This window comes from Arachis hypogaea, chromosome 20 (assembly GCF_003086295.3).
Source record: "Arachis hypogaea cultivar Tifrunner chromosome 20, arahy.Tifrunner.gnm2.J5K5, whole genome shotgun sequence".
Taxonomy (NCBI): domain Eukaryota; kingdom Viridiplantae; phylum Streptophyta; class Magnoliopsida; order Fabales; family Fabaceae; genus Arachis; species Arachis hypogaea.
The window spans coordinates 72389035-72411161 of NC_092055.1; the positions used below are offsets into that span (position 1 = coordinate 72389035).

The following is a 22127-nucleotide window of genomic DNA, read 5'->3' on the forward strand; positions in this document are numbered from 1 at the left end:
AAAAATTTTTGAAAATTTCCTCTCTCACCTTCTTCTATTTAAGGACTAACAATCCTCCTCAATTAGCAATTCGGACTCTCTCCTTCTTCATAAGTTTGAATTCTCCTCTCTACCTCATCCTTCTATTCTTCTTTTCCTCTGACACATTAAGGAATCTCTATACTATGACATAGGATTCTGCACTTTCTTTGTTTTCTTCTCTATCATATGAGCAGGAATAAAGATAAAGACATTCTTGTTGAAGCTGATCCTGAACCTGAAAGGACTCTGAAGAGGAAGCTAAGAGAAGCTAAAGCACAAAACTCTGAAGAGGACCTGACAAAAATTTTCGAAAAGGAAGCAGACAAAACAAACATGGCCGAACCCAACAACAATGGTGGAGATGCAAGGAAGATGCTTGGTGACTTTATTACACCTTCTTCTGACTTCTGTGGAAGGAGCATCTCAATTCCTGCAATTGGAGCAAACAACTTTGAGCTTAAGCCTCAATTAGTTTCTCTAATACAGCAGAATTGCAAGTATCATGGACTTCCATTGGAAGATCCTCATCAGTTTTTAGCTGAATTCTTGCAAATCTGTGACACTGTTAAGACCCATGGGGTTGACCCTGAGGTCTACAGACTTATGCTCTTCCCTTTTGCTGTAAGAGACAGAGCTAGGACATGGTTGGACTCACAACCTAAAGAAAGCCTGAACTCTTGGGAAAAGCTGGTCAATGCATTCTTGGCAAAATTCTTTCCACCTCAAAAGATGAGCAAGCTTAGAGTGGAAATCCAAACCTTCAGACAGAAGGAAGGTGAGTCCCTCTATGAAGCTTGGGAAAGATATAAGCAATTGATCAAAAGGTGTCCTACGACATGCTTCCAGAATGGAGCATCATATGTATATTCTATGATGGTCTGTCTGAGTTGTCAAAAATGTCATTGGACCATTCTGCAGGAGGATCTTTTCATCTGAAAACCCCTGCAGAAGCTCAGGAACTCATTGAAATAGTTGCAAATAACCAGTTCATGTACACCTCTGAGAGGAGTCCTGTGAACAATGGGATGCCTCAGAAGAAGGGAGTTCTTGAAATTGATACTCTGAATGCCATATTGGCTTAGAACAAAATATTGACTCTGCAAGTCAATATGATTTCTCAGAGTCTGAATGGATTGCAAGCTGTATCCAACAGTACTAAAGAAGCATCTTCTGAAGAAGAAGCTTATGATCCTGAGAACCCTGCAATGGCAGATGTGAATTACATGGGAGAATCCTATGGAAACACCTATAATCCTTCATGGAGAAATCATCCAAATTTCTCATGGAAGGACCAACAGAAGCCTCAACAAGGCTTCAATAATAATGGTGGAAGAAATAGGTTTAGCAATAGCAAGCCTTTTCCATTATCTTCTCAGTAACAGACAGAGAATTCTGAACAGAGCCATTCTGGCCTGGCAACCATAGTCTCTGATCTATCCAAGACCACACTAAGTTTCATGAATGAAACAAGGTCCTCCATTAGAAATTTGGAGGCACAGGTGGGTCAGTTGAGTAAGAAGATTACTGAAACTCCTCCCAGTACTCTCCCAAGCAATACAGAAAAAAATCCCAAGAGAGAGTGCAAGGCCATAACCATGACCAACATGGCCGAACCTGGAGAGAGTGAGGAGGACGTGAGTCCCAGTGAGAAAAGCCTCATGGGACGTCCTCTAGACAGAAAGGAGTTCTCTTTGAGGAACCAAAGGAATCTGAGGCTCATACAAAGACCATAGAGATTCCATTGAACTTTCTTCTGCCATTCATGAGCTCTGATAAATATTCTTCCTCTGAAGAGGATGGAGACATCACTGAAGAGCAAGTTGCTAAATATCTAGGAGCAATCATGAAGTTGAATGCCAAGTTATTTGGTACTGAGACTTGGGAGGATGAACCCCCCTTGTTCACCAATGATCTGAAAGCATTAATGAGGCAGACATTACCTCAGAAGAAACAGGATCCCGGGAAATTCTTCATACCTTGTACCATAGGCACTATGACCTTTGAGAAGGCTCTATGTGACCTGGGGTCAGGGATAAACCTCATGCCACTCTCTGTAATGGAGAAGCTGGGAATTTTTGAGGTACAAGCTGCAAGAATCTCACTAGAGATGGCAGACAAATCAATGAAACAGGCTTATGGACTAGTAGAGGACGTGCTAGTGAAGGTTGAAGGCCTTTACACCCCTGCTGATTTCATAATCCTAGACACTGGGAAGGATGAGGATGAATCCATCATCCTTGGCAGACCCTTCCTAGCCACAGCAAAAGCTGTGATTGATGTTGACAGAGGAGAATTGGTCCTTAAGTTGAATGAGGACTACCTTGTATTCAAGACTCGAGGTTCTCCTTCTATAACCATGGAGAGGAAGCATGAAAAGCTTCTCTCAATACAGAGTCAAACAAATTCAAACTCTAAGTTTGGTGTTGGGAGGCCACAACCAAACTCTAAGTTTGGTGTTGAGAGGCCACAACCAAACTCTAAGTTTGGTGTTGAGAGGCCCCAACCCTGCTCTGATTATCTGTGAGGCTCCATGAGAGCTCACTGTCAAGCTATTGACATTAAAGAAGCGCTTATTGGGAGGCAACCCAATGTTATTTAATTATATCTATTTATTTTCCATTGTTATTTTATATTTTCTTTAGGTTGATGATCATGTAAAGTCACAAAAAGAACTGAAAAATCAAAAACAGAATGAAAAACAGCGTTAAAAATAGCTCACCCTGGAGGAAGAGCTTACTGGCGTTTAAACGCCAGTAAGAGTAGCAGAATGGTCATTAAACGCCTAGTCTGGCACCATTCTGGGCGTTTAACGCCAGAAATGGGCACCAGACTGGCGTTTAACGCCAGAAGTAGGAACCAGTCTGGCGTTTAATGCCAGAACAGGGCACCAAGTTGGCGTTAAACGCCAAGAAAGGAAGAAAAGCTGGCGTTAAACGCCAGAAACAAGTAGCAATCTGGCGTTTAACGCCAGAATTGAACTCTAAGGGTGTTTTACACGCCTAAATGGAGCAGGGATGTTAAAGTCCTTGACCCCTCAGGATCTGTAGACCCCACAGGATCCCCACCTCTTCTTCTCTCCTCTTCACACCTTTCCATAACACTCTTCTCCAAATACCCTTCACCAATCACCTCATTCACTTTTTCCCAAAACACCACCTACCTTCAAATTCAAAACTCTTTTTCCCTTCCTAAGCCCCCACTCCTATATATACCCCTCATCACTCTTTCAATTTCACATATCACAAACACCTTATACCCCCTTGGCCGAACTCACCCTCACCCTCCATCTCCTCCATTTTCTTCTTCTTCTCCTTCATTCTTTCTTCTTTGCTCGAGGACAAGCAAACACTTTAAGTTTGGTGTGGTAAAAACATTGCTTTTTGTTTTTCCATAACCATTTATGGCACCTAAGGCCGGAGAAACCTCTAGAAAGAGGAAAGGGAAGGCAAAAGCTTCCACCTCCGAGTCATGGGAGATGGAGAGATTCATCTCAAAGGTCCATCAAAACCACTTCTATGAAGTTGTGGCCAAGAAGAAGGTGATCCCTGAGGTCCCTTTCAAGCTCAAAAGAAGTGAGTATCCGGAGATCCGACATGAGATTAGAAGAAGAGGATGGGAAGTTCTCTCCAATCCTATTCAACAAGTCAGAATCTTAATGGTTCAAGAGTTCTATGCAAACTCATGGATCACTAGGAACCATGATCAAAGTATGAACACGAATCCAAAGAATTGGCTTACAATGATTTGGGGGAAATACTTAGATTTCAGTCCGGAAAATGTAAGGTTGGCGTTCAACTTGCCAATGATGCAAGAAAACGCACGCCCCTACACTAGAAGGGTCAACTTTGATCAAAGGTTGGACCAAGTCCTCATGGACATATGTGTGGAAGGAGCTCAATGGAAAAGTGACTCAAGAGGCAAACCGGTTCAATTGAGAAGACCAGACCTTAAGCCTGTAGCTAGAGGATGGTTGGAGTTCATCCAACGCTCTATCATTCCTACTTGCAACCGATCCGAAGTAACTGTGGATTGGGCCATCATGATCCATAGTATCATGATTGGGGAGGAAGTGGAAGTTCATGAGATTATACCTCAAGAACTCTACAAGGTGGCTGACAAGTCCTCCACTTTGGCAAGGTTAGCCTTTCCTCACCTCATTTGTCACCTCTGTAATTCGGCTGGGATTGTTATAGAGGGAGACATCCTCATTAAAGAGGACAAGCCCATCACTAAAAAGAGGATAGAGTGAACAAGAGAGCCCACTCATGGACCTCAACAAGAGCATGAGGAAATTCCTCATCATGAAATCCCTGAGATGCCTCAAGGGATGCACTTTCCTCCACAAAACTATTGGGAGCAAATTAATACCTCCCTAGGAGAATTAAGTTTCAACATAGGACAACTAAGGGTGGAGCACCAAGAGCACTCTATCATTCTCCATGAGATTAGAGAAGATCAAAGATCTATGAGGGAGGAGCAACAAAGGCAAGGAAGAGACATAGAGGAGCTCAAGAGCACCATTGGTTCTTCAAGAGGAAGAAGACGCCACCCTCACTAAGGTGGACCCGTTCCTTAATCTCCTTGTCTATTTATTTTTTTCTATTTTTGTTCTCTATGCTTTATGTTTATTTATGTTTGTGTCTTTATTACATGATTATTAGTGTCTAGTATGTATGCCTTAAAGCTATGAATGTCCTATGAATCCATCACCTTTCTTAAAAAAAATTGTTCTAAATGCAAAAGAACAAGAAGTACATGAATTTCGAATTCATCCTTGAGATTAGTTTAATTATTTTGATGTGGTGACAATACTTTCTGCTTTCTGAATGAATGCTTGAACAGTGCATATTTTTGATAGTGAAGTTTATGAATGTTAAAATTGTTGGCTCTTGAAAGAATAATGAAAAAAGAGAAATGTTATTGATAATCTGAAAAATCATAAAATTGATTCTTGAAGCAAGAAAAAGCAGTGAAAAACAAGGCTTACAAAAAAATGGCAAAAATAAAAGAAAAAAAAAGAAGAAAGAAAAAGAAAAAGCAAGCAGAAAAAGCCAAGAGCTTTTTAAACCAAAAGACAAGAGCAAAAAGGCAATAACCCTTTAAACAAAAAGTCAAGGGAAAAAGGATCCAAGGCTTTGAGCATTAATGGATAGGAGGGCCCAAAGGAATAAAATCCAAGTGAAAAGGAAAAACCGGACGAACCCTAACCCCATTACAAGGCTAAACTAAGCTGTCCCTCACCATGTGCTTGTGGCGTGAAGGTGTCAAGTGAAAAGCTTGAGACTGAGCGGTTAAAGTCGTGATCCAAACCAAAAAGAGTGTGCTTAAGAGCTCTGGACACCTCTAATTGGGGACTCTAGCAAAGCTGAGTCACAATCTGAAAAGGTTCACCCAGTTATGTGTCTGTGGCATTTATGTATACGGTGGTAATATTGGAAAACAAAATGCTTAGGGCCACGACCAAGACTCATAAAGTAGCTGTGTTCAAGAATCAACATACTGAACTAGGAGAATCAATAACACTATCTAAATTCTGAGTTCCTATAGATGCCAATCATTCTGAACTTCAAAGGATAAAGTGAGATGCCAAAATTATTTAGAGGCAAAAAGCTACTAGTCCTGCCCATCTAATTGGAGCTAAGTTTCATTGATATTTTGGAATTTATAGTATATTTTCTTCTTTTTATCCTATTTGATTTTCAGTTGCTTGGGGACAAGCAACAATTTAAGTTTGGTGTTGTGATGAGCGGATAATTTATACACTTTTTGGCATTGTTTTTAGGTAGTTCTTAGTAGGATCTAGCTACTTTCTAGTATATTTTTATTAGTTTTCAAGCAAAATTCACATTTCTGGACTTTACTATGAGTTTGTGTGTTTTTCTATGATTTCAGGTATTTTCTGGATGAAATTGAGGGACCTGAGAAAAATCTGATTCAGAGGCTGAAAAAGGACTGCAGATGCTGTTGGATTCTGACCTCCCTGCACTCGAAATGGATTTCTTGAGCTACAGAAACCCAATTGGCGCACTCTCAATTGCATTGGAAAGTAGACATCCTGGGCTTTTCAGCAATATATAATAGTCCATACTTTGCCCGAGTTTTGATAACGCAAATTGGCGTTTGAACGCCCACTTTCTACCCTATTCTAGCGTTAAACGCCAGTACTGGCATAAAAGCTGGAGTTAAACACCCAAACTGGCACCAAAGGTGGCGTTTAACTCCAAGAAGAGTCTCTACACATGAAAGCTTCAATGCTCAGCCCAAGCACACACCAAGTGGGCCCTAGAAGTGGACTTCTGCACTATCTGCACTTAGTTACTCATTTTCTGTAAACCCTAGTTACTAGTTTAGTATAAAAACTACTTTTAGAGATTTATTTTACATCTTATGTTATTATTTTGATCATTGTATACGTTTGGAGGCTGGCCTCACAGCCATGCCTAGACCTTTCACTTATGTATTTTCAACGGTGGAGTTTCTATACCCCACAGATTAAGGTGTGGAGCTCTACTATTCCTCATGAATTAATGTAAAGTACTATTGTTTTTCTATTCAACTCAAGCTTATTCTTATTCTAAGATATTCATTCGCACACAAGAACATGATGAATGTGATGATCAAGTGACACTCATCACCATTCTCACTTATGAACGCGTGCCTGACAAACACTTCTGTTCTACATGAAAACAAGCTTGAATGCATATCTCTTGGATTCCTGGTCCATGCGTTTGATTGTCTCTCCTGACAACAGAGCCTTCAATTTCTTGAGATCAGAATCTTCGTGGTATAAGCTAGAATCAATTGACAGCATTCTTAAGATCCAGAAAGTCTAAACCTTGTCTGTGGTATTCCGAGTAGGATCTGGGATGGGATGACTGTGACGAGCTTCAAACTCACGAGTGTTGGGCGTAGTGACAGACGCAAAAGGATCAATGTATCCTATTCCAACATGAGTGAGAACCGACAGATGATTAGCCGTGCGGTGACAGCGCATTTGGACCATTTTCATTGAGAGGATGGATGGTAGCCATTGACAACGGTGATCCCCCAACATACAGCTTGCCATGGAAAGGAGTATGAATGATTGAATAAAGAGAGTAGGAAAGCAGAGATTCAGAAGCACAAGCATCTCCATACGCTTATCTGAAATCCCACCAATGAATTACATAAGTATTTCTATCTTATTTTATACTTTATTTATATTTTAATTATCTAAATCTCATAACCATTTGAATCTGCCTGACTGAGATTTACAAGATGACCATAGCTTGCTTCAAGCCGACAATCTCCGTGGGATCGATCCTTACTCACGTAAGGTATTACTTGGACGACCCAGTGCACTTGCTGGTCAGTTACACAGAATTGTGAAGAAGTTTTGAGATCACGTTCTCCCACATCAAGTTTTTGGTGCTATAGCCAGGGAATAAATAATCACGATTCCGGCGTACCAATGGTTCTGCCCAGTATTCTCACGTACGGGGAGCGTGGTCCACATACGCGACAATGCTAATTTTGAAACTCATACGTACGTGACAGTGACATGCGACGTGGGCAAGCTTTTCTATCCAATACTTTCGCATACGTGAAAGGTGGTTCACGTATGTGACACTGTCAAATTTTGAATTCATGTGTAGCGGAAGGCATGCATATGCATGAGCACCCCGTTTTGCTGAAAATGAATTTTTTAGTTCTCAACTATTTTTCTAGCTTTCTAAACCTCTATAAACCTTGTTATGAGTTTAGAGTTGGTGTAACAGAGAGTAGAGGAGTTAGAAATCAGAGCTAATGAGTTGATACAGTGAATTGAAGAAAAATAGATTAAATTTAATGAAATATTTGGTGAGGATGATTATAATAATGAGAAATGATTATGATTGATTTTGATTGAGGATGATGAAGATGATTATGATAATGAGAGGTGATGATGATTGATCTTGATTATGATTTTGAATGAAGTGAAATGAGATTGAGGATGAATTTTGATAATGAAATGGAGTTTGATTGAGATATACCTACCTAGGTAGATGCAGTGGCGTTGTTTTACCTGCTCTGGGATGTGGTGAAATATAATTGTTTGGGTAGATGCTGTGGCATTGTTCTAGTTGCTCTGAGTTATGGTTTGATCTTCTGGGGTAGATGCAAGGATGGTAGCTTTGTCCCGCTTGCTCCCAGTTTATATTTGATCTTATGGGGTAGATGCAAGGATGGTGGTTTTATCCAGGTTGCTTCCAAATATTGACCCTCTGTCACAATATGTGGCCAGACACTTAGACCTTGAGAGATGCAGCACGTAGGGACTGTCCAGGGTTAGCTACTGGATATGTCGGGCTTGATTGTGTAACCGACAGATGATATCATCGGCCATAGGACAAGCATACATTATTTGCATTTGATTGAATTGTTTGCGATTACTACTTATCTTGGCTTGTTTAATTTGTGTATATTAAGTGACTATGTGCTAATTGTTTTACCTGAATCAACTTATGTATTACTTGTTTGTCTTTCTTATGTTTGAACATCTGAGAGGTCCCTCATGCTAGTGTCGATTGACACTGAAGGCTGTTCTGTTTAGAGTTTGGAGGGTTGTGGGAACTTTGAAAAAGGTGAAGTAGATTAGAATTTCCTATGATAGTTACCTAATTACGGATTAGTGAGAACCTAAGATGGAACAATTGGTGTAAAGGATTTTAAGATTGTTTAGAGAGTTCCTTTTACTTTATATTGTATCTATTTGGCATTTTTATCGTAGTTAAAACTCATGGATCGAGGGTTCTCATTTCGTATATATTTCCTATTTTTCAGATGTAGGTCCTGGTGCTCTGCAATGAGCTGGAGTTTGTCTGGAAGACGATGAAGTTTAGTTTGAATTCTGTTTTGTATTTTGCTTAGATTTCTTCCCCTTTATTTTGGAAAACTTTAATGATGTATTTGTATATATTTCTTTTGAAACTTTGTCTATAGAGGCTTTAGTGTATTTCAACTGTTTTATTGCTGTAACTATAGCCGACCTAAACTTCGCAAGTCGTGACTAGTGGCTATCTTACACACACACGCACGTACGCACGCATATATATATATATATATATATATATATATATATATATATATATATATATATATTCTGTCTTTAATCTATTCTTCCTTTAAGTTTTTATTTTACCCTATTTGAATGGTACGATGTTACAAGATAATTACTAAAGCTAGATGTATTAGAACATATGTATTCATTTTATTAGAGTAAACACATGAACTATTAATATATAATTCTAGAAACTTAATTATCTCGGCCATGAAGGATTTATTCAAAATGCCCTAGCATAGCTAAACTCTCGGAAAGTACCGGCCTTAATCCATATCGATAGATTTTGAGTTCGATTATTATATTATTAAACTTATCTCAACATGTACTAAACCAGGTAAATATAACATAATAATAATATTATATTAGTATTAATTGAGATGCTTGCTCCATTGCACTTTCAGTAAAAAGTTGCTTCGTCGTAAAATTGGGCTGTTACACTCTACCCTCCTAAAAGAAAATTTTGTCCTCAAAATTTATCTACCTATAAAAAGATGAGGATAGTCTAACTGCATCGTATTCTTTAATTCCAAGGTATATTCGTCTAGTCTTTCTTTTCCCTAAACCACCTTGATTAAGGGAACCTTCTTTCCTCTCAACTCTGTATCACTTCTTTCTATAATCCTTACCGGTGATGCTGGATAAGTCAAGTCACTTCGTAGGTGTATTGTTTCTGGTTGCAATACATTACTCTCATCTAGATTATACTTTTTAAGTTAAGAAACATGGAAGACATCATGAATGTTTGACTGATAAGGAGGAAGAGCGACTTGATATGCCACTGGACCGACTCTTTTAACAATTTGGAAGGGACGTAATTATCGAGGGCTAAGTTCCTTAATCCTAATGGCTTGACCTACTCTTGTGGTAAGGATTACTTTTAGAAAAACACAGTCACCTTCACTAAATTCTAAAGGTTTACGTCTATTATCGGCATAGCTCTTTTGATGGCTTTGAGTTTTTAAAATCTTGTCATAAATCACCTTAATTTGTTTAGTCATTTCCTGAATCAATTCTAGGCCTAAGATACTGGTTTCGCCCCCTTCGTACCAACATGATGGTGACTGACATTTTCTCCTGTATAAAGCTTTGTACGGAGCCATACCGATTATTTGTTGATAACTATTATTGTAAGCGAATTCTATCAGTGGTTGATACATATCCCAGGTGCCTTGATGTTCCATTACACAAGATCATAACATGTCTTCCAGAGTTCAGATAGTCCATTCTGATTGTCCATCCGTCTACGGATGATATGTTGTACTCATATGTAACTCTGTACCGAATGCCTTCTGGAAGGCTCCCAAAATCTGGAAGTGAACCTCAAATCTCGATCAGACACAATAGTGAAAGGTACCCCGTGTAGTCATACTATCTCTTGAATATATAGTCAGGCGAGTCTTTCTAGTGTGTAATCCACCCGAATTGGAAGAAAATGAGCTGATTTTATTAATCTATCCACAATGACCGATATCGCATCGTGTCCTATGGATGTTGTAACAACCCTGATTTTCGAGTATGCGAGATCTTTTCTAAGGGCACGGATTTTGCCAGAAGATCAGAAAAGGAAACACCTCTTCTATATCAAAAAGTATCTCAATCCTCATTGTCATTATGTCATCCTTAAGCTAGAACCTTTTTCGAGGCAAGCTCCATAACGCGGTCACGAAGAACCTAGTTTTTGAACCGTATCGATTGGCAGTTTTGATTCTGATTTTCGTAAATAGTCTCTGTTTGACGAACAGGAGTCGATTCATGAGAGGAGAGAGATAATAGTATAATTTTATCATTATATTAGTATTAGAAAATTCTAGAATGATATTATAAGGTTACCTGGTCTGTTTTAGTTAAAAACAGAAAATCGGTTTAACCGGGTTTACGATTTACTGGTGCAGCTTAGCACTAGCACTCTCTGATGACTTTAGCAATGCTAAGGCCTTATCATACATATTCTATTCTCATAATAAATATGTTACTAGTGTCATTTATGCTAGTAGCTCAGAAAATAATTTTTAGAGATGTTTTTACAAGTGTTCCGATACACCTAGTTTTAGTAGTTGACACCAGAGATATTTTAATATTATTTTAATCCACCTCCAAGCCAACCAATCACAACTCACCTTACACCCCCAAGACACTCCAAGGCTGGTCATTTACTCCATTTGGACGAAAATGAGAAGAGAGAAAAGAAAGAAACTTTTATGAACACTTAATCTTCAAAGCTTGATTTCTTCTGAACTAAAACTCAAATCAAAACTCCGATTTCACCAAAATGATCCTCTCTTCTTCCTCTACATAACCATATAACTTATCAAGGCTGGAAATAAGGTGAGATAGCTGTCTCCCTCCCTCTTCAATTCGGCTTTCAAGGAAACATGCTTAAACAAGTGTTTTCTTGATGTTCTTCCTTAGATCTCTTGCTTAGCTTGACTTGTGGGTCAAAGATCTTTGATTTTCTGCACGTTTAAGGTGAGGATAACCTTCCTAAGATGCTGCTAAAGTTCGTTTAGTTGATGGTTTAGAGTTTTAAAGTTGTTCTTGATGTGTTTTAGGAGGAAAAAGTGCTTTAAGAACACTTCAAAGAGTAACCGGATTTGGAGCAGAAAATCAAGGTATGGTTTGACAAATTTAATCTTGATTGATTGTATTTGAGTTGTGTGATTATGATATGGTTTGGATGTGCTTGAAATTGATGATTTATATGAGTGATTCTTGTTGAAATTTTGGAGAAAATTTGATAAAATTTGATGATATTCAACTTTGAAATTATGTTCTTTATGGCTGCTGGAAAAACGAACCCTAGATCTTAAATTGAGGTTCAATTTGTGTTAAAATCATGTAGAAAAGATGGGGTTTTAGTGGCTGGGAATTTATTTTGAATTTTGGTAAAAATTGGTTGCTGAAAAGACTGAAAAACGGGTAAAAACAGAGAAAGAATCTGAAGAATACACGAAGAACATTGAAGAACACGTTTTAGATCTTAAAAAGGGCAAGGTTGTAATTATTTTGGTGTTTGAGGGGTTATTTGGTAATTTCTGAAAGTTAGGGTGGTTAAAGTAGAAATATTAAAAGTTACCAGGATAAAAAGTAAATTTTAAAGGTTAAAAGGTAAAGGTAAGGTAATTTTCGAAAATTTAATGATAAAATAATAAATAATAATAAAATATTAAATAATAATATTTAAATAAAATAATGCGAAAAAGGCAGTTTTCTGTAAAAGCTTTAGAAAGATAACTTTAAGCGTAGAATCCCATAATTACCTTCATAAAACACTTAGGGAGTGGTAATAACATGTTAGTGAGGCAAAGATAAAGGAAAGATATAAAGTTAAAGAAAAGATAAAAACTAAAGAAAAGTTTGTAAAGTCTTAATAACAGAAAATCAGACAGAGATTAGTGAACGAACTAGGGCAACATAGTTAGTCCTTGAATTGCGACTAGGGTTAGGTATTATAAGAAAAGTTAGACTATTTCAGTATAGACTTAATGAACCTATACTTGGGACAGGCTAACTATTCATACCAGTAAAGAGATACAGAGAAAAAATTAATCAGAACAGAGTAATAAGACAAAGAGAGAAGTGTAATATAATAAAGAGTTAAGCCTTGTGGCATGATATTCTATTGTATGTTTATCTGCTGTTTTTCCGTTGGCCTTAGAGGTCCTGTAGGCCCAAGTTCACCTACAGTAAGTTATTATTCCTGTAGGCCGAAGTTCACCTACAGTGAATATCAATTGTGTAGCTCAGGGTGTTGCTTCTGTAGGCCGAAGTTCACCTACAGAGAGTTGCCATTTCTGTAAGCCGAAGTTCACTTACAGGAGTGCTATTTCTGTAGGCCGAAGTTCACCTACAGAAAGTTGTTGTGTTGTGTTTATATTATTCCTGTAAGCCGAAGTTCACTTACAGGGGCACCATTTCTGTAAGCCGAAGTTCACTTACAGAGGTGTTATTTCTGTAGGCCGAAGTTCACCTATAGAAAGTTGTTGTGTTGTGTTTAGATTATTCCTGTAAGCCGAAGTTCACTTACGGGAGTGCTATTTCTGTAGGCCGAAGTTCACCTACAGAAAATAAGCCATATCTAGGACTAGTTCCTAGGTAATGTCGGGCTGCAGGGTGTAAATCGACACGTGAGCTCATGACCTGCATAGGACAGACATGCATCATACTTCGTTGCACATTTCCTCTGTTATGATTGTTGTTTGAATTTATGCTTTCTTTGTTTTCATTCTATTTTCTGTGTCTGTGTTTTGTTTTCTTGTATTCTTTTGTTTGTGTTTTGCTTTTTATTTTCTCTATTTATCTATTTTTTCTGTCTACTGCTTCTCGGTATTCTGATATTTATCTGCTAAACAACACGGAATTAATGAACTTAACTAATAACCCCGGCCTTACTAAGAACTCCCCAGTTCTTACCCCTTCTCTCTCCCTTCCCCCTTCAGATGGAAGCATGAGTTCCCTTCCATAATTCGCTGACGATCGTATGCAAAAAAGGATTCCGCTCTAGGTAGGCTTCTGAGTCTAGAGTGAACTTCGTTTCTATTTATATGTATATACTATGAGACCAGCCAACGTCTGCACCCCGTTCGTATGCGCACTTTAGCCTAAATCCTGTGTACGAGACTCCTGTTGTGTGGCTACTTGATGAAGTACCAGAGAGACGTTATATGGCAATGTCTGACCGTGCAAAAGAGTAGTAGATGATGTTCTACCTTTTGCTAATGTTCCACCTGACTTGATTTTTGAAGACTTAGAATGTACTTTCCCTCGCTTTAGTAGTTTAGAGGGACTAGGTGAGTATAGAGTCTAGGCTAGCCTGGGCGCCAGCTTAGGGACTTCTTGAACAGGTCAGGGCCTAGGATGTTGTATGTATATATATGTATATAGTTATTATCTAGCTATATCTAGGGGTGTTCTAACTAAAAGTCTATACTTAAATAAAAGTTGGATCACTGAATGTTGTTGACTGCTTGTGATGTATTTATGTGTTGTTGTTTATAACTGTTTTATCTATTATCAGTTGTGAATTGATTATGAATGATTCCGTCTATTAATCCAAATATTTTCAAAAAAAATATATACCCCGCAAATTAACTACATTTTTAACAACGAATCAAGCTCATATGATAAATAATAGATAATAATTAGGAAGACAAATTGGTAGCACTCAGTTTCCGGTATGATTTAGACATACTGAAAATTGGGTCGTTACAATTTTGTATCAGAGCAGTTCGTTCCCAGTAGAGCCTGGGGAGTGGACTGACTATGCTTCATTGCATGCTCTGCTTGTGTGTCTCATGCCGTTAGGGTATCTTTAAGATACATTTGGGAAGAATGTCTATGAGCACTCATTTTGGGAATGTTCATGCCTAACTTGAGATATTAAGACTGATCACCTTAATATTGATTGTTTGGTGCGGATAAGACCTCAATGACTGTGAATAGGCATGGTTTAATCGAGTTCCGAATGACAAATTCGTGTGAGGCACAACTATTCTTATAGCTGTTATGATCTCCATGGTCATGGCTATGTGATATTTAGACGCTGTAAGGAACGAACTGATATCTTCGTCAGTTGGCAGTTTTGATTCTAATTTTCGTAAATAGTCTCTGTTTGACGAACCGGAGTTGATTCATGAGAGGAGAGAGATAATAGTATAATTTTATCATTATATTAGTATTAGAAAATGCTTGAATGATATTATAAGGTTACCTGGTCTATTTTAGTTAAAAACAGAAAATCGGTTTAACCGGGTTTAAGGTTTACTGGTGCAGCTTAGCACCAGCACTCTCTGATGACTTTAGCAATGCTAAGGCCTCATCATACATGTTCTATTCTCATAATAGATATGTTACTAGTGTCATTTATGCTAGTAGCTCAGAAAATAATTTTTAGAGATGTTTTTACGAGTGTTCTGATACACCTAGTTTTAGTAGTTGTACACAAGAGATATTTTAATATTATTTTAATCCACCTCCAAGCCAACCAATCACAACTCACCTTACACCCCCAAGACACTCCAAGGCTGGTCATTTACTCCATTTGGCCGAAAATGAGAAGAGAGAAAAGAAAGAAACTTTCATGAACACTTAATCTTCAAAGCTTGATTTCTTCTGAACTAAAACTCAAATCAAAACTCCGATTTCACCAAAATGATCCTCTCTTCTTCCTCTACATAACCATGTAACTTATCAAGGCTGGAAATAAGGTGAGATAGCTGTCTCCCTCCCTCTTCAATTCGGTTTTCAAGGAAACATGCTTAAACAAGTATTTTCTTGATGTTCTTCCTTAGATCTCTTGCTTAGCTTGACTTGTGGGCCAAAGATCTTTGATTTTATGCACGTTTAAGGTGAGGATAACCTTCCTAAGATGCTGCTGAAGTTCGTTTAGTTGATGGTTTAGAGTTGTAAAGTTGTTCTTGATGTGTTTTAGGAGGAAAAAGTGCTTTAAGAACACTTCAAAGAGTAACCGGATTTGGAGCAGCAAATCAAGGTAGGGTTTGATGAATTTAATCTTGATTGATTGTGTTTGAGTTGTGTGATTATGATATGGTTTGGCTGTGCTTGAAATTGATGATTTATATGAGTGATTCTTGTTGAAATTTTGGTGAAAATTTGATAAAATTTGATGATATTCAACTTTGAAATTATGTTCTTTATGGCTGCTGGAAAAACGAACCCTAGATCTTAAATTGAGGTTCAATTTGTGTTAAAATCATGTAGAAAAGATGGGATTTTAGTGGCTGGGAATTTATTTTGAATTTTGGTAAAAATCGGTTGCTGAAAAGACTGAAAAACGGGTAAAAACAGAGAAAGAATCTGAAGAATACACGAAGAACACTTTGAGTGTGATGAAGAACATTGAAGAACACCTTTTAGATCTTAAAAAGGGCAAGGTTGTAATTATTTTGGTGTTTGAGGGGTTATTTGGTAATTTCTGAAAGTTAGGGTGGTTAAAGTAGAAATATTAAAAGTTACCAAGGTAAAAAGTGAATTTTAAAGGTTAAAAGGTAAAGGTAAGGTAATTTTCGAAAATTTAATGATAAAATAATAAATAATAATAAAATATTAAATAATAATATTTAAATAAAAATAATAAAATAATGCGGAAAAGGCAGTTTTCTGTAAAAGCTTTAGAAAGATAACTTTAAGCGTAGAATCTCATAATTAACTTCATAAAACACTTAGGGAGTGGTAATAACATGTTAGTAAGGCAAAGATAAAGGAAAGATATAAAGTTAAAGAAAAGATAAAAACTAAAGAAAAGTCTGTAAAGTTTTAATAACAGAAAATCAGACAGAGATTAGTGAACGAACTAGGGCAACATAGTTAGTCCTTGAATTGCGACTAGGGTTAGGTAATATAAGAAAAGTTAGACTGTTTCAGTATAGACTTAATGAACCTATACTTGGGACAGGCTAACTATTCATACCGAAATTTACATAAGCTTTAAATATATACGTTAAGTAGAGAAACCAGAGCAGAGTAAAGAGATACAGAGAAAAAAGTAATTAGAACAGAGTAATAAGACAAAGAGAGAAGAGTAATATAATAAAGAGTTAAGCCTTGTGGCATGATATTCTATTGTATGTTTATCTGCTATTTTTCCGTTGGCCCTAGAGGTCCTGTAGGCCGAAGTTCACTTACAGTGAATATCAATTGTGTAGCTCAGGGTGTTGCTTCTGTAGGCCGAAGTTCACCTATAGAGAGTTGCCATTTCTGTAAGCCGAAGTTCACTTACAGGAGTGCTATTTCTGTAGGCCGAAGTTCACCTACAGAAAGTTGTTGTGTTGTGTTTATATTATTCCTGTAAGCTGAAGTTCACTTATAGGGGCACCATTTCTGTAAGCCGAAGTTCACTTACAGAGGTGTTATTTCTGTAGGCCGAAGTTCACCTACAGAAAGTTGTTGTGTTGTGTTTAGACTATTCCTGTAAGCCGAAGTTCACTTACGGAAATGCTATTTCTGTAGGCCGAAGTTCACCTACAGAAAATAAGCCATATCTAGGACTAGTTCCTAGGTAATGTCGGGCTGCAGGGTGTAAACCGACACGTGAGCTCATGGCCTGCATAGGACAGACATGCATCATACTTGGTTGCGCATTTCCTCTGTTATGATTGTTGTTTGAATGTATGCTTTCTTTGTTTTCATTCTATTCTCTGTGTCTGTGTTTTGTTTTCTTGTATTCTTTTGTTTGTGTTTTGCTTTTTATTTTCTCTATTTATCTGTTTCTTCTGTCTACTACTTCTCGGTATTCTGCTATTTATCTGCTAAACAACACGGAATTAATGAACTTAACTAATAACCCCGGCCCTACTAAGAACTCTCCAGTTCTTAACCCTTCTCTCTCCCTTCCCCCTTCAGATGGAAGCATGAGTTCCCTTCCATAATTCACTAATGATCGTACGCAAAAAAGGATTCCGCTCTAGTTAGTCTTCTGAGTCTAGAGTGAACTCCGTTTCTGTTTATATGTATATACTGTGAGACCAGCCAACGTCTGCACCCCATTCGTATGCGCACTTTAGCCTAAATCCTGTGTACGAGACTCCTATTTTGTGGCTACTTGATGAAGTAGCAGAGAGACGTTATATGGCAATGTCTGACCGTGCAAAAGAGTAGTAGATGATGTTCTACCTTTTGCTGATCTTCTACCTGACTTGATTTTTGAAGACTTAGAACGTACTTTCCCTCGCTTTTAGTAGTTTAGAGGGACTAGGTGAGTATAGAGTCTCGGCTAGCCTGGGCGCCAGCTTAGGGACTTCTTGAACAGGTCAGGGCCTAGGATGTTGTATGTATATATATGTATATAGTTATTATCTAGCTATATCTAGGGGTGTTCTAACTAAAAGTCTATACTTAAATAAAAGTTGGATCACTAAATGTTGTTGACTGCTTGTGATGTATTTATGTGTGGTTGTTTATAACTGTTTTATCTGTTATCAGTTGTGAATTGATTAGGAATGATTCCGTCTATTAATCCAAATGTTTTCAAAAAAAAAAAATATATACCCCGCAAATTAACTACATTTTTAACAATGAATCAGGCTCATATGATAAATAATAGATAATAATTAGGAAGACAAATTGGTAGCACTCAGTTTCCGGTATGATCTAGACATACTGAAAATTGGGTCGTTACAGATGTTCTGGGTAACCCTGTAACGAAATCCGTCGTAATTTATTCTCATTTTCACTGTGGTATTTGAAGAGGTTGTAGAGCTTCTGAGGGCTTCTGATGTTCCACCTTTATCCTCTGGAAAGTAAGGCATTTTAATACAAAAATACTTTCATCCTTATTCATTCATAGTTACATTCATGGCCACCAAACATTTGCTTCAGATCTTGATACATTTTTGTAATATTAGAGTACATGGAGAATCTACTTTGATGAGCTTTTATTAGTATCCTTTGTCGTAAGTTTTTCGTATTTGGTATACCTATCCTACCTTTATACTTCCACAATCCTTCCTTGTCCTGGCATATGTCTCCTTGTTTTTCCTCCCTCAAAAGTATCAACAGGGCCATTATTTCTGAATTCTGAGCTTGCGCTTGCTAAATGACAATCTTAAAGTTAGATGAGATATGTAACTTGTAACACCCTACCACACAGAGTCTTATGCTTAAGTCATAAAGCTGAGGTGGCAAGGTATTACGACCTCTAGAAGTAAAAAAATATATATGTAATAATAGTTAAAAGAAATTTTAACTAGAAGCCTGTGAAGAAGAGTTAAGCAAAGCGTTAAATAGAAAGTCGCATCACTCGCGTAAAAGATAACTATGAGAGAAGAATTCCAAAGATACATATAGCAAGGCTTCTGACTCGGCTTGCGAAGCTAGAACCGGCCAAAGCATATATACATATACACAAATAAACCCAGAAGTAAACCAAAATAGAAAACTAACAACCTGTTTCTCTGAGTCAACCTCTAAGAGGGACAAATATAAAATACAAGATGGGGATCTTATATACATACAGAAATATAAATGAAGATATGACCCCGAGTCCCAAGAGTTCTTTGCTTCATTAGCGTCACCAGAATACAGAGTGGTGCTTCTCAACCTGTATCTGACAAACCACAAATATTGTATGGGATGAGAACCGGGGGTTCTCAGTATGGTTAAGGTGCCCACATATATAATAAATAAGGTACCGGGAAAGCCAGAGGCAATCCTAGAAAGCCGACACTCAGATTATAATTCTTAAGGAACTAAAACAGAAACCATAAGCAGGGTTAGATATCTAAGTTTCTTAAGATTCTAACTCAGTCCTAACTTAATCTCTCAACTTACAATCACTTACTGTCTCATTCGATTCTAACCCATACCACTAACCCAATCAGTCACGGCCTATGGCCCAAATCAAACCAGCTCGTCCTCCGGTGCAAAGAAACTCAACCCAGCCTCCGGCCCATTTCAAAATAGATCATCATTATCACCCGTCCACCACCAAGGTACTCAAAACCGAAATACAATCACAAACACAAGCAAATACAAGGCAAACACATTTAAAGAACAGTTACAGCAAGTATCACAGTTATCAGTTAAACAGAATTTATCAGATAGGCAAACCAAAATAATTATGCACACCCAAACAAAGCAAACAAATGCAACATGATACATGCCTGTCCTACTGGCCGTGAGCTCACACGTCGGTTAAATCGCCAGAACCCAACACATCTGGTAGCTAACCCAGACATTTTTCTCTAGGTTGCGCAACTCCAGAAGGATCATAAACAAAGGAGACTACCTTTCCACATCGAAGGAGTGTGCTTTCCACCTTGCAACCAGAGAAGAATGTGGGGGAAACAATACGAAAGAGAGTGCCTTTCCACATCGAAGGAGCGCACCTTTCCACCTTCCCCACACCTTCATCATGACAAGAGAGAAAACTTCCATCCTCAACTTGCCATCCGAATACATTTTCAAGTTAATATGCAAGCGGTATCGCACTCAGACCTTGCCATATCGACCATTTCGGCTACATACATATCTCGACCATTCCGGCCACAAACACATCTCAATCGTTCCAGCCACACACACATCTCGACTGTTCCAGCCACACACACATCTCGACCATTCCGGCCACACATAGTCATCCCCAATCTCATTATTAACAACTTAGTTCAGTTACTCTAGACCTTTCTTTACTTCCAAGTAACCTTCCTTCTCTTAGCTTAATCTCATCATTTTCAGCCTTTACTTTATCTCCAAGTTACCACATTTCCTAGCTCCTTCTCATTACTTAGGCTTACTATAAAGACTTAGGACTAAAAATGATGACAAATGGAGACTTAGAGGTTTGAAATTTTGTTTAAAAACACAAAAAAAAATATATTTTCTAAAAATAGGGTCACGTGTACGCATTGCTCTTTCTTGCGCACGCATGTGGACCAGGCAGAATCGACTGGTCGCGCATGCGATTTTTCCCGCGCACGAGATGCATGCGTACGCATGTTATGCAGAAATACGAAAAGCTGCTAAGTCCTATTTTATCGAATTTACGCACCAAACTTTGAACGAGCATAACTTCCTCATTTTAAAATATTTTTCCTCCGTTCTTCGAGTGACATAAATATCTCAGACACAATTTCATTTCTAAATAAATTTGACACAAATCGAGGGTTCAGAGACCAAGTTATGCTCCTTCAAAGTTGGGCCAAAAACCATTATTTTCACAAAATCCACAGCCTCCAATTTTCAAAACAACTCTTCTCAAATCCTTTTTATAACCAACCCAAGCTTACTAATTCAACATCAAATATTCTCAATCCATATAATCAACTTCCTCATTATATCCACACCCAATCAAGACTCCATTTTCATCAATTCCCAACCCAATATTTCCAATATCACAACAATCAATATAACTCATTAAATATCCATATCAAATACAATATCAACTTCAATTTTGCCAAATCATTATACACAACCCTATATATATCATAAACAATTCATACACCCATCAACAAGAACACCAATACCACCTTCAAAAATCAATAATCACATAACCCATGTAATCATTCTAACCAATCAACAATATCTCAAATTCAATTCCTATCCTAGGGTTTCTAGCCTAAGTTTTCACAGAATATTATATATTAAATACGAGAAACCTAAACCATACCTTGGCCAATTTCTCGTAATGTCTGGAATGCCTCAACTAGTACCATCTCACAAATTCCAAAGTTCCAAAATTACATCCCAAATAGAAAACTCAGCTACCTCAGCTCAACATCCAGCTTTCTAATACCACCAATTCCATCAACAAGCCTCAATTAACATCACAACTCAATCTTATCAACGAAGAATTGGGTCAAAATCCAGCAATACCCACTAGTTAATTCAAACCAAATGTTGGATAATTTTTGTAGAGGAATTTGAGACGAACGCGTGGCCGCTAACGGCTCGTCAATTGGAGCTCCGAATTGAAAGTTATGAAGGATTGAATTTTTGAAGTAAAAAAGGATTTAGGGTTTAAAGCAAAGCTTCTCTTCCCAGCAGCGTGAAATTGAAAATGGGTAGGGGAAGAAGGTGAAAGCTTGCATTTATATGGGAGTTGGGTATGTGGGTTTGGGCCTTGGGCCCAATACGGGCCCAGTTTGCCCGGTTGGACTCGTTCGGCCTAATCTTGGGCCAAATCCTTTAAAATAAGTGTCAAAATTCTTGTTTTAATTAGTTCTATCTTATTAAATTATAAAATTCATATTTTTAATTTCTCTAATTAATTATTAATTTATTGGCTAATTACTTATTAATTTTATGGGTTTTACATAACTCCGCTAAACAAACTCCATATGGTGTCTCTTTTCATTCCTGGTTTAAGATTTTCAAACTACTTAACTAATTCCTCTTCTTTTATCATCATCTACGAGATACTCAAACTCTTCATACTCAAAGTATCAGCTACTACATTCGCCTTTTTGGAGTGGTAACTCAACTTGAAATCGTAATTGGTGTGTAGAATTGTGATCACACTTTTCACAACTCCGGTACAACTAACCAGCAAGTGCACTGGGTCGTCCAAGTAATA

General features: G+C 37.7%; 1 non-coding gene across 1 annotated transcript; it reads right to left on the reverse strand.

The window, feature by feature from the left end:
• Window positions 1-756: 756 nt before the first annotated feature.
• LOC112787225 (small nucleolar RNA R71) lies at window positions 757-863 on the reverse strand. Its single transcript, XR_003194648.1, has one exon. It is a non-coding gene; the product is annotated as a small nucleolar RNA R71 (small nucleolar RNA).
• Between the last annotated feature and the right edge of the window lie 21264 nt (window positions 864-22127).